The sequence below is a fragment of the Tachyglossus aculeatus genome, chromosome 23 (assembly GCF_015852505.1).
Source record: "Tachyglossus aculeatus isolate mTacAcu1 chromosome 23, mTacAcu1.pri, whole genome shotgun sequence".
Taxonomy (NCBI): domain Eukaryota; kingdom Metazoa; phylum Chordata; class Mammalia; order Monotremata; family Tachyglossidae; genus Tachyglossus; species Tachyglossus aculeatus.
This window is the reverse complement of record NC_052088.1, coordinates 18890638-18904785: the sequence shown is the minus strand read 5'-3', so window position 1 is coordinate 18904785 and position 14148 is coordinate 18890638.

Genomic DNA, 14148 nt, shown 5'->3' with positions numbered 1-14148 from the left:
TATGATTGAATGAATTAATGAATGAACTAGGAAACTGTTCTAATGGTTTTAGAAGACAAAATAAACTAGTGAAAGTACTTAAATAGGGCTTGCACTGTGCACACTGTAATACTAGGCAAAGTAAGTCTAACGTTAAGGTCATTTCTTCCAGGGTAAGTTTTCAGTTTCATAGTGAATAGAAACATGAAACAGATCACTCTCTCAGTATCTGAAAACCAAAATGCTTCTAATTCAGCCTAACTTGACACATACTTGCTTAGCATATTGTCTTCACTGTAATTTTCCCCAAGATAATTACTTACATGAAGTCACAGAAAAGATGTCACCCTCCGCTCCTCTGCTGCTAACCTTCTCACTGTACCTCGTTCTCGCCTGTCCCATCGTCGACCCCCGGCCCACGTCCTCCCCCTGGCCTGGAATGCCCTCCCTCCACCCATCCTCCAAGCTAGCTCTCTTCTTCCCATCAAAGCCCTACTGAGAGCTCACCTCCTCCAAGAGGCCTTCCCAGACTGAGCCCCCTTTTTCCTCTACTCTTCTCCACCCCCCCACCCTACCTCCTTCCCCTCCCCACAGCACCTGTATATATGTTTGTACAGATTTATTACTCTATTTATTATTTACACATATTTACTGTTCTATTTATTTTGTTAATGATGTGCATCTAGCTGTATTTCTATTTGTTCTGACGACTTGACACCTGTCCACATGTTGTGTTGTCTGTCTCCCCCTTCTCCCCCTCCTTCCCCTCTCCATCCCCCCCCCCTTGCCTCCTTCCCTTCCCCACAGCACCTGTATATATGTATATATGTTTTGTACGTATTTATTACTCATTTATTTCTTTCTTTGACTTGTACATATCTATTCTATTTATTTGATTTTGTTAATATGTTTTGTTCTCTGTCTCCCCCTTCTAGACTGTGAGCCCACTGTTGGGTAGGGACCGTCTCTACATGTTGCCAACTTGGACTTCCCGAGGGCTTAGTACAGTGCTCTGCACATGGTAAGCGCTCAAGAAATACGATTGAATGAATGAATGTATTAATGTCCTGATTTTTCATCCCTGATGGAAATGAAACGGACAACTGGCACTTTGAGAAACAGCCAAATAGGAAGAAACAGCCATTTGAAAATGTCCATCCAGGAGAGGGCAGTAGTGTACACAGATCCCTCCCTGCCCATCCAGCAGAAAAATATCTATCCTAAAATGGGGAGAAACTGGGGAATCCAACTGGGTATTGAAGAGTGCCACTCTAGAATGATCCAGTAGTGCTATCATAATTATTGATCACAATAATACAATTCAAAAACCGTGTTATACAGTTCATCTCAGCTCCGCAACATTGCCAAGATTCGCCCTTTCCTCTCCATCCCAACCGCTACCCTGCTCATTCAAGCTCTCATCCTATCCCGTCTGGACTACTGCATCAGCCTTCCCTCTGATCTCCCATCCTCGTGTCTCTCTCCACTTCAATCCATACTTCATGCTGCTGCCCGGATTATCTTTGTCCAGAAACGCTCTGGGCATATTACTCCCCTCCTCAAAAATCTCCAGTGGCTACCAATCAATCTGCGCATCAGGCAGAAACTCCTCACCCTGGGCTTCAAGGCTGTCCATCCCCTCGCCCCCTCCTACCTCACCTCCCTTCTCTCCTTCTCCAACCCAGCCCGCACCCTCCGCTCCTCCGCCGCTGATCTCCTCACCGTGCCTCATTCTCGCCTGTCCCGCCATCGACCCCTGGCCCACGTCCTCCCCCGGGCCCGGAATGGCCTCCCTCTGCCCATCCGCCAAGCTAGCTCTCTTCCTCCCTTCAAGGCCCTGCTGAGAGCTCACCTCCTCCAGGAGGCCTTCCCAGACTGAGCCCCTTCCTTCCTCTCCCCCACGTCACCCTCTCCATCCCCCCCATCTTACCTCCTTCCCTTCCCCACAGCACCTGTATATATGTATATATGTTTGTACATATTTATTACTCTATTTATTTATTTATTTTACTTGTACATATCTATTCTATTTATTTTATTTTGTTAGTATGTTTGGTTTTGTTCTCTGTCTCCCCCTTCTAGACTGTGAGCCCACTGTTGGGTAGGGACTGTCTCTATATGTTGCCAATTTGTACTTCCCAAGTGCTTAGTACAGTGTTCTGCACACAGTAAGTGCTCAATAAATGCGATTGATTGATTGATTGGTTATTAATAATAATAATGGCATTTATTAAGCACTTACTATGTGCAAAGCACTGTTCTGAGAACTGGGGAGGTTACAAGGTGATCAGGTTGTCCCACGTGGGGCTCACAGTCTTAATCCCCATTTTACAGATGAGGGAACTGGTAGGGACCATCTCTATATGTTGCCAACTTGTACTTCCCAAGCGCTTAGTACAGTGCTCTGCACACAGTAAGCGCTCAATAAATACGGTTGAATGAATGAAGGAATGAGGCCCAGAGAAGTGAAGTGACTTGCCCAAAGTCACACAGCTGACAATTGGCGGAGCTGGGATCTGAACCCATCAATCAATCAATCAATCGTATTTATTGAGCGCTTACTGTGTGCAGAGCACTGTACTAAGCGCTTGGGAAGTACAAGTTGGCAACATATAGAGACAGTCCCTACCCAACAGTGGGCTCACAGTCTAAAAGGGGGAGACAGAGAACAAGACCAAACATACCAACAAAATAAAATAGACTAGATATGTACAAGTAAAATAAATAAATAAATAAATAAATAAATAAATAAATAGAGTAATAAATATGTACAAACATATATACATATATACAGGTGCTGTGGGGAAGGGAAGGAGGTAAGATGGGGGGGATGGACCATGGGGATGGACCATGGGGGATGCCATGACCTCTGACTCCAAAGCCCGTGCTCTTTCCACTGAGCCACGCTGCTTCCCTTGTCAGCCGTGTTCCTCTCACTTGAAGAATAGTTCATACATTTAAAATCAAATTCCTAATATTTAAGCGGCATCCATTATCTCTTCTCTAGATAAAGAAATCTACTCATTCTTTCAATCTTTTTTCAGCAGCCTGAGATTTAAAAAAAATCTGTAAAAAATACATTCTAAGTAATTAGAGCAGAAAAAGACATGTTTTAAGATTTTTATGTATCTTTTAAAAATGTTTTTTGCCCAAGAGTGGTTGTAGCATTTGTTTAGAAATTTACTCTTGGTGCTGTATTTTGTTTATCTGACTCTCAATAGAAAAGTGCACATGTAAGACCAGTGGTTATTGGAAATTCTTTTTACAGGTTTCTTTGCTCTTTATTTTTAGCTGTTCCTGAAGTAAACGATCCCTAACAGTTTAGCAAATCACTATCTGTTCCATAGCCTTCCACAGTGGTCTTCCTGGAGCCCTGGGACAATGAATTTCAGTTATTTCTGGAGAGGGGAAACAAAAGGGAATAGGGTTACTACATGCCCAGTTCACTCCCACAGCCCCATCCCTCCTTGTTTGTAGGCTTACAGCGATGGGGTAATCTTTACTCCTTTTGTTGCTCTCTTCTAATTTTTCATATTCAGACTACTTCTAAATCCTGCTGGCTTTTCCTCCACAATATTCCCTTGATCTGCTCCTCCCTGTCCACGGAAATGGACACCATCTTGGTCCTCTCTCGACTAGACTACCTCATCGTCCTCTTCGCTGGTCTCCCTGCCTCCAACCTCTCTCCTGTTCATTATATATTAAGCTCGGCTGTCAAGATCAACTTTTAAAACAATGCTGGGCACCCATTTTTCCTCTCCTTAGAAACCTCTGATGGCCATTCATTTCCCACTGGATCAAACCGACTCTGCCAGCTCTCTCCTTCTTATACATTTCTTCTCCCTCTTGACCCACTCTATTTCTGTTCTGGCTTTGAGCTCCTTCGAAGTTCACCTTCTCACTGGACGTCACTTGAGTCTCCTGTTTCAGGTCCTGTGCTCACATCTCTCCCACCCCCCACCCCGCCCCGATACACACACCCTTTTTCTTTTTCAATCGTATTTATTGAGCGCTTACTGTGTGCAGAGCACTGTACTAAGCACTTGGGAAGTACAAGTTGGCAACATACTGAAACGGTCCCTACCCAACAGTGGGCTCACAGTCTAGAAGGGGGAGCCAAAGAACAGAACAAAACATATTAACAAAATAAAATAAATAGAATAAATTTGTCAAAAGGTTAAATGGAATGCTTTGCCAAGGTCTCACCCTAAGACCCATGTTTAATCATTTGATTTATACCCTTCAAACTAGACAGACCACAGCCCTCCCCAACTTTAAAGCCCTCCTGAAATTCCATTTCCCCCAGGAACCATTCCTATTTGAGCCTTCCTACCCCAGGTCTTTTCATTCCAACATCCACCTTAGCACTTAGGTAAATACAATCAATCAATCGTATTTATTGAGCGCTTACTGTGTGCAGAGCACTGTACTAAGCGCTTGATGTACAGCCATTCTTCGCTCTTTTTGTATTAACTCATATAGCTGCCCCAGTTTTTGCATAATTTTTTGTAACATTAAAAAAGGGATGGGGCTAATACACAGATCATTGAGTCACATCTACCAAGCAATGAAGGAGGACAAAAAATGAGGAAAAGGAAGAGGAAAGGAGGGGAGAAGATAAGAGGACATTTGAACTTCAATCGCAGTCTCCCAAGTGCTGCATTTAATTGGCATTGGATAATTCAACTCCCCCCTCCCCACACACCCATCCATGTTGCCCTTCACCGATTCTGCCCCTTCCCTTTCTACTACTCTGGCACAACCACAGTCTTAACTCATTTACTCCCCTCTCCTTTTTCTTTTTATGGTATTTGGTAAGTGCTTACTAAGTGCTTGGGAGCGTACAACACACCAATATACAGAGGCATTCCCTGCCCACAGTGAGCTTACATTTGTATATGCTGTAATTTCCCCCTTTCTATTAATTAGTCCTCTCTGCTTGATGGTAAGCTGTTTGAGGACAGGGATTATGTCTGCCAACTCTTTTGACTCTCCCAGGTGCTTAGCACAGCACTCTGCGTATAATAGGTAGTTAATAAATACTATTGATTGATTGATAAAGAGGATGATAAACTTTTCACCTTATAGATACGTTCACCTATGCACTATATGAATCAATCAATCGTTTATTGATAGCTTACTGTGTGCAGAGCACTGTATTAAGTGCTTGGGAGAGTACAATATAACAGAGTTAAATAGAAACGTCCCCTGCCCATGAGGAGCTTTCTCTCCTCTTCTTCCCTCTTCCCCTCTTCTGTTCTCCTCTTCCATTCTCCTCTTTCCCTCCACTCTCCGCCAAATTCTGTCACATCCTATCTCCACTAGGAAAGGGAGGGAGGAAGTTGACAGGAGGCTGTGGTGTTTTTGCATGCTGGGGGCCGGATGGGAAGACAGGATCCACTCTCCCAGCAGACCCATATTCTCCAAGACTCCCATAGATGAGGCCCTACAGTCCTTGGGCGTTATTTCAGAATTTCATTAATCCTCTGGCAAGCGAGCCTTGCTTCAGCGTCCAGGGGCTGTCCAAAGTCGGGAAGTTTTAAATCTTATTGGCTCTCTGCACCTCCAGCCCCTGATTTTTGTTTCAACCCCGCAGATGGAAGTGATCTATAAAAAAGCACCAAATGTAACCGGGCCCGAAGGCCGGAGCAAGATGGTTTCCCCCGTCAAAAGCAGAGTGGCGTGACTGCGGCACCACAGACGTGGGAAGCTGCTCCGCAGGGATGTCCTCCTGCCATCTGAGGAGGAGCCTTTGGCTCTCTAGAAAAATAAAATCACCTCGACTAAATCAAGCTCACTCCAAGCACACGATGATTTAAACGTGACTCAGGGAGGAGTCCCGGCTCACAAAGGACGTCTGATTTTAGTGGTCACTCCCAGTTTCCCACTTAGTAATTCTGTGGAAAAGGGACCATCTGCCTTCAGAGAAAACCATAGTGGCCTTTTTCATCCATGAGACACCAGGGTGTTAGGGGTGGGGGAGACACCAAGCTTCCAAGGAAAAACGCTCTTTCCTTCTGCTTTGGTTTGGGGAGCATTGACGTCGCCAACCTCACGTGAAGCCTGGGGAAACCGAAAGCTGGAGCTCCGGGTTAAAAATAAACACGGCCTTCAAGTGGACAAGGGGCAGTTGGATTTGACCTGGATTTAATTTTTCACTTCATGATGCATTTTGAATTTGTCATCCTCCACTCATGATCAGGTAGCATTGCTTCAATGTTGATCATTCCTATCCAGCCTGAGCAGTGTACCTGTTTTCTCAAAGTGGAAAATCAAGGATTTCTAATAGACAGAACTAAAGCCATCAGGCGTGAGCTTCCTAAAATCTCCCCCTCACTTTCCCAACTTCCTCATCCACGTGCTTATTCTTCTCAGCACTCTCTCAAGAGGAGATTAACCCATCTGGTTTCAAAATCTACCTGCTCTCCCTCAACCTCCTAACCCCATCCCTTTTCACCTTCTGAAAGCACCCCACCCCCAACACACCTCTTTCCTTCCTTGACCTCCATCTTCAACACACTCTCTTATGGATCCTTCCCTTCTACCTTCCCTTATCCTAAAAAAAAAGCCCTCTGGACCCCATTGCCCTATCCACTGATCACTGCATCTTTCTCCTTTCATGAGTGCCCCCGCTCTTCGCTAGCCCAAACCTCGCTCCTCCTCTGCTACCTCACACTTACTTCTCCCTCCAGGACATCTCTACAGGAATGTCCCTCTGGGACCTCAGGCTCAGCATGTCCAAGTCGAACTCATTTTCCCTCCTAAGTGTTCCCTTCCACCTAACTTTCCCATCACAGTTGACACCACCCCCATCTTCCCCATCTCTCAAGCCCTTAAACTTGGCGGCATCCTTGCCTCTTCCCTCATATTTAATCTGTCACCAAATTTTACCAGTTCTTCCTTTTTTTGAAATGGTATTTGTTAAGCCCTTACTATGTGCCAGGCACTGTATTGAGCACTGAAGTAGATACAAGCTAATCAGGTTGAACACAGCCCATATCATCATCAATCATATTTATTGAGCGCTTACTATGTGCAGAGCACTGTACTAAGCGCCATATCCCACATGGGGCTCACAGTATTAATCCCCCTTTTACAGATGAGGTAACTGAATCAAAGAGAAGTTAAAGTGACTTGCCCAAGGTCACACAGCAGACGGGTGGCAGAGCCAAAATTAGAACCCATGTCCTTTTGACTGCCAGGCCCATATATCTCCTAGGCCACACTGATTCTCAGCTTCCTCCACAACATCTCCAGAACCTGCCCCTTCTCCATCCCAAAGGCCACCACACAGGTCCAGGCACTTGTTATATATCCTGACTCGGCTACTGCGTCAGCCTCCACACCGACCTTCCTATCTCCACTTTCTCCCCTCTTCAGTCCATATTTCACTCCCCTGCCTGGATCGGTTTTCTAAAACATCATTCGGCATGCATCTCTCTCCTTCTCAAAAGTCAGCGGTGGGTGTCCAATCCTCCCCGTATCAAGCAAAAGCTCTTGAACATCACCTTTAAGATACTTAATTTGAACTCTTTTCCCTACTTCTCTCCTTTCCCATTACAGCCCAGCTGCCACACTAGGCTCCTCTCATACTCACTGTGCCTTGTTCTGGTCTCTGCTACCACCGACCTCCTGCTCATTCCTTCCCCTCTACTGGAATTTCCTTTCCCTTCATATCTGGCACACCATTGCTCTACCATTCTTTAAGGCTCTCCTGAAATCACATCTCCTCCAGAAGGCCTTCCCAGACTAATCTCTCAACTCCACACCGGATTCCCCCATCCTCTCAATTGCCATTTTGTTACTTCTGATCCCCCAAGTACTTGTTTGCTCTCCACTTAGCGTTTATGTACAAGCTATGCATACTCTATTACTTCCTCTTACCTGTAATTTTCTTTCTCTGACTACCAGTTTAGATTGTAAACACCCTGAAGGCAGGGATCCTGTCTACCAACTCTCCTGTGCTCTGTCAAGTGCTAAGCACGGTGCTCTGAGCACAATAGAAGCTCAGTAAATCCAACTGATTGACAGGCTGGATGCTCCCTATTGCACTGATCAATTCACTATTCATTCATTCATTCATTCAATCGTATTTATCGAGCACTTACTGTGTGCTGAGCAATGTACTAAGCACTTGGGAAGCACAATTCGGCAACAAATAGAGACAATCTGTACTGAGCAAAGAGCTCACAGTCTAGGAGGGGGAGACAGACAACAAAACAAAACAAGTGGACAGGCATCAGTAGCATCAACATAAATTAATAGAATTATAGATATATACACATCATTAATAAATCTTTTATTAACACATCTTTTAGACTGTGAGCCCACTGTTGGGTAGGGACTGTCTCTATATGTTGCCAACTTGTACTTCCCAAGCGCTTAGTACAGTGCTCTGCACACAGTAAGTGCTCAATAAATACGATTGATTGATTGATTGATTGATTAATAAAGTAAATAGAATAATAACTATGTACATACACAAGCGCTGTGGGAAGTAGTGACCAGTTCTCTTCCACGAACTCAGCCGAGAAAGGAAGCACTTTGTGAGTCATCCTTACAGTCCTCTAGACTGTAAGCTTGCTGTGGGCAGGAAACTTGCCTACCAACTCTATTTTATTGTACTCTCCCAAGTGCTTAAGTGCTCTGCCCATGGTAAGAGCTCAGTAAATACGATTGATTGATTGATGGACCGAGGGGGTTGGAGCAATTCCTAAAGGCTCACTCTGAAGGTGAGAAACAAGAATGGATTGTAGGGTTGTGCAAGTTCCAAATCGTGGGCTCATCTGTGGGAAATGATTGCTAGGACCGGTTACTTTTAGGATTCATAAGGAATGTGAGAAACAACATATTCACTGCTGAATATTCACTTCTTCCCCCCTGCAAAGCCCTACTGAGAGCTCACCTCCTCCAAGAGGCTTTCCCAGACTAAGCCCCCCTTTTCCTCTGCTCCTCCTCCCCTTCCCATCACCCCTACTCTCTCCCTCCGATCTACCCCCTTCCCCGGCCCACAGCACTGATTTATACTTGTACATATTTATTATTCTATTCATTTTATTAATGATTGTATATAGCTATAATTCTATTTGTCTATTTTGATAGTAATAATGATAATGGCATTTATTAAGTGCTTACTATGTGCAAAGCACAGTCCTAAACGCTGGGGAGGTTACAAGGCGATTAGGTTGTCCCACGTGGGACTCACAGTCTTCATCCCCATTTTACAGATGAGGGAACTGAGGCTCAGAGAAGTGAAGTGACTTGCCCAAGGTCACACAGCAGACATGTGGTGGAGCCGGGATTAGAACCCATGACCTCTGATTCCCAAGACCGGGCTCTTCCCTTCTAGACTGTGAGCCCACTGTTGGGTAGGGACCGTCTCTATATGTTGCCAACTTGTACTTCCCAAGCGCTTAGTACAGTGCTCTGCACATAGTAAGTGCTCAATAAATACAATTGATTGATTGATTGATTGATTTCCACTGAGCCACGCTGCTTCTCAGTAAGCACAGGCTGCCGTTTTGCTGACCAGGATGTAAAAGATAACACTTCAAATATTTACTGCTATATTTACATACTTACAAACAGTGTCTAATTCAAAATGTTTGATTATTGGTGCGTATTGACACTGCTCTTTGTTCCATTAATGATATTGTGGTTTTTAACCACTGTTTTTTTAAGGTATTCATAATGATCAGTCTTCTGGGGCTTGGAACTCTACTTCATTCTGCGCACTTCGCTTAACACTCAATTTTCATTGAACCAAATTAAGAACACTAACTGGGATCCAGCAGTGTTACTACCATTATTAAGCACTTTCACTGTTCTAAACATTGGGTAATTACAAGAAAATCAATTAAGATATCATCCATGGTCCACCAGGGGCTCACGATCTAAGTGGGAGAGGCGGACAACTCTAACAGCAGGACCCTAATACATTCAGAAGGTGGGTTTTTTTTTTTTTTTCCTCTCTGTAGAAACACATGAAACAGTTGCAATACCTATTTTTAATGGGGGAAGGCGAGAAACCCGCAGAGAGGGAGACAGGAGGGAAACATTTACACCAAGAAAAGGTAAGTGGAGGGAGGCATTTTAAAATAGTCAACCACAAGACAACCTGAGGGCACTTTTTTTAGGTAGCCAGGGCTTACCCACTGAAACACAATTCCACTGTAAGCCCCTGAGGAAAGGCATTGGGTCTTCTTCTTTTATTAAGAGAGAACTGGCTCTCTTCCTCCCTTCAAGGCCCTACTGAGAGCTCACCTCCTCCAGGACGCCTTCCCAGACTGAGCCCCCACTTTTCCTCTGCTCCCCCCCGCCTTACCTCCTTCCCCTCCCCACAGCACCTGTATATATGTATATATGTTTGTACGCATTTATTACTCTATTTTATTTGTACATATTTATTCTATTTATTTTATTTGGTTAATATGTTTTGTTTTGTTCTCTGTCTCCCCCTTCTAGACTGTGAGCCCACTGTTGGGTAGGGACCGTCTCTATATGTTGCCAACTTGTACTTCCCAAGTGCTTAGTACAGTGCTCTGCACACAGTAAGCGCTCAATAAATATGATTGAATGAATGAATGAATCCTCCTCCCCTCCCCATCGCCCCCACTCCCTCCCTCTGCCCTACCCCTTTCCCCTCCCCACAGCTAGCACTTGTGCATAGTTGTACATATTTTTTTTAATGGCATTTGTTAAGCGCTTACTATGTGCAAAGCACTGTTCTAAGCACTGGGGGGGATACAAGGTGATCAGGTTGTCCCACATGGGGCTCACAATCTTAATCCCCATTTTACAGATGAGGTAACTGAGGCTTAGAGAAGTGAAGTGACTTGCCCAAGATCACACAGCAGACATGTGGCAGAGCCGGGATTCGAACCCATGGCCTCTGACTCCCAAGCCCGGACTCTTTCCACTGAGCCACGCTGCTTCTATTTATGACTTTATGACTCTATTTATATTTATGACTCTATATTAATGATGTTTATATAGCTATAATTCTATTTCTCTATTCTGATGGTATTGACACCTGTCTACTTGTTCTGTTTTGTTTTGTTTTCTGTCTCCCCCTTCTAGGCTGTGAGCCCATTATTGGGTAGGGACCATCTCTATATGTTGCCGATTTGTACTTTCCAAGCGCTTAGTTCAGTGCTCTGCACACAGTAAGCGCTCAATAAATACGATTGAATGAATGAATGATATACCCTCAAGCACCTCCCAAGTTACAGAGCTCTGCATACCATAAGTGGTCAATGTATGTGAATGCTTTGTATCTCCCCCACCCAAAGAGTAGCTCATAGTAAGCATTTAAGAAATGCCATAAATGACAAATATATTATCTCTTAATGCGGCTCAGACGTAGAAATGAACAGTTTCCAAAGTGTTTTGTGACCATGAAAACCACTGGAGACACACACATGTAGACACACCTGTCTCTCCCATTAGACTGTAAGCTCCTTGAGGGCAAATATGATAATAATTCATTCATTCATTCAATCATATTTATTGAACCCTTACTGTGTGAAGAGCACTGTACTAAATGCTTGGGAAAGTACAATACAACAATAAACAATGACATTCCCTGCCCACAATCAGCTTACAGTCTAGAAGGGGGGAGACAGACATCATGACAAAAAAATACAATTAATCAATCAATCAATCGTATTTATTGAGCGCTTACTGTGTGCAGAGCACTGTACTAAGAGCTTGGGAAGTACAAGTTGGCAACATATAGAGACGGTCCCTACCCAACGGTGGGCTCACAGTCTAGAAGGGGGAGACAGAGAACAAAACCAAACATATTAACAAAATAAAATAAATAGAATAGATATGTACAAGCAAAATAAATAAATAAATAGAGTAATAAATATGTACAAACATATATACATATATACAGGTGCTGTGGGGAAGGGAAGGAGGTAAGACGGGGAGATGGAGAGGGGGACGAGGGGAAGAGGAAGGAGGGGATTGAATGATTGATTGATTGATTGATTGATTGAGATTTAGGTATCATCTGCATAAAGAAGGTAGTTGAAGCCCTAGGAAGGAATGAGTCCTTCAAGGGAGTGGGTGTAGATGGAGAATAGAAGGGGGCCCCAAACTGAACCTTAAGGGACCACCACAGTTAGGGGGTGGGAGGCAGAGGAAGAGCCTGTGAAGGAGACTGAGAATGACTGGCAAGAGAGATAAGAGGAGAACCAGGAGAGGACAGAGTCAGTGAGGCCAAGGTTGGATAATGTTTCCAGGAGAAGGGAGTGGTCCACAGTGTCGAAGGCAGCTGAGAGATCGAGGAGGATTAGGTTGGAGTAGAAGCCATTGGATTCGGCAAGAAGGAGATCATTGGTGACCTGTGAGAGGGTGGTTTCTGTGGAATGAAGGGGACGGAAGCCAGATTAGAGAGGGTCAAGGAGAGAATTGTAGGAGAGGAATTTGAGACAGTGGGTGTGGGCAACTTGTTCAAGGAGTTTGGAGAGGAATGCCAGGAGGGAGATGGGGTGATAACTGGAGGGATTCGTGGGGTCAAGGGAGGGTTTTTTTTAGGATAGGGAAGATATGGGCATGTTCGAAAGCAATGGGGAAAAAGCAACTGGAGAGCAAGTGGTTGAAGATGGCTGTTAGGGAGGGAAGAATGGAAGGGGAGAGAGTTTTGATAAGGTGCGAAGGAACGGGGTTGGTTGTACACGTGGAGGGGTTGGCACTTGAGAGGAGGCAAGAGATCTCCTTTAGAGATACTGCTGGTAAGGATGGAAGAGTTGGGGCCGGAAGGGGGTAATTGTGGTATTTGTTAAGCACTTACTATGTGCCAAGCACTGTACTAAGTGCCGGGGTAGATACAAGGTAATCAGGTTGGATACCGTCCACGTCCCACAAGGGGCTCACGTTCTTCATCCTCATTTTACAGATGAGGGAACTGAGGCACAGAAAAATAAAATGACTTGCCCAAGGCCACACAGCAAACAAATGGAGAAGCAGCGTGGCTCAGTGGGAAAGAGCCTGGGCTTTGGAGTCAGAGGTCACGGGTTCAAATGCCGGCTCCACCAAGTGTCAGCTGTGTGACTTTGGGCAAGTCACTTCACTTCTCTGGGCCTCAGTTACCTCGTATGTAAAATGGGGATGAAGACTGTGAGCCCCCTGTGGGACAACCTGATCATCTTGTAACCTCCCCAGCACTTAGAACAGTGCTTTGCACATAGTAAGCACTTAATAAATGCCATCATTATTATTATTATTATTAAATGGCACGTACTCGAATTGTGCTCTCCCAAGCACTTTATTCAACTGCATTTCATTCAGCTGTATTTATTGAGCACTTACTTTGTGCAGAGCACTCTAATAAGCATTTGGAAGAGTACAATACCACAATAAATAGATATGTCTCATTCATTCATTCATTCAATTGCATTTATTGAGCACTTACTGTGTGCAGAGCCCTGTACTAAGCGCTTGGGAAGTAAAAGTTGGCAACATATAGAGACGGTCCCTACCCAACAACGGGCTCACAGTCTAGAAGGGAGAGACAGACAACAAAACAAAACATGTGGACAGGTGTCAAGTCATCAGAACAAATAGAATTAAAGCTCAATTCTCCTGCCCACAACAAGCTTACGGTATTGGGGGAGCGGTGGAGGAGACAGACATCAATAGAAATAAATAAATTTAAGATATGTACATAAGTGCAATGGGGCTGGGAGTGGGGAAGATCAGTGCTGTGCACACAGTAAACACTCGATAAAATACTATTGATTGGCATACTGGAGGAAGGTAGGGAAGGGAAGAAGTGGAATGAATCTTCCAGTCTTCTAGACCGTGAGCCCACTGTTGGGTAGGGACTGTCTCTATATGTTCCCAACTTGTACTTTCCAAGCGCTTAGTACAGTGCTCTGCACACAGTAAGCGCTCAATAAATACGATTGAATGAATGAATGAATGGATAACAAGAGTAACTGTGGGCTGATGCTGATTCTGGCTGGGGTTGTGTCATTCATATCCCACCAGAGCTCAGGCCTGTGGACTGTCTCACTTTCTCACAGAGGACTAGTAAATTACCTTTCCCGGGGAACTAAGTGGCACTTAGCGATCTGTCAAATTAAAACGACTTGCTCCCCCTCTCACTGGGCTCCTGAAAAGTAATTAGTCTGCACAATCTCCCCCTTCCATTTTGCCGGC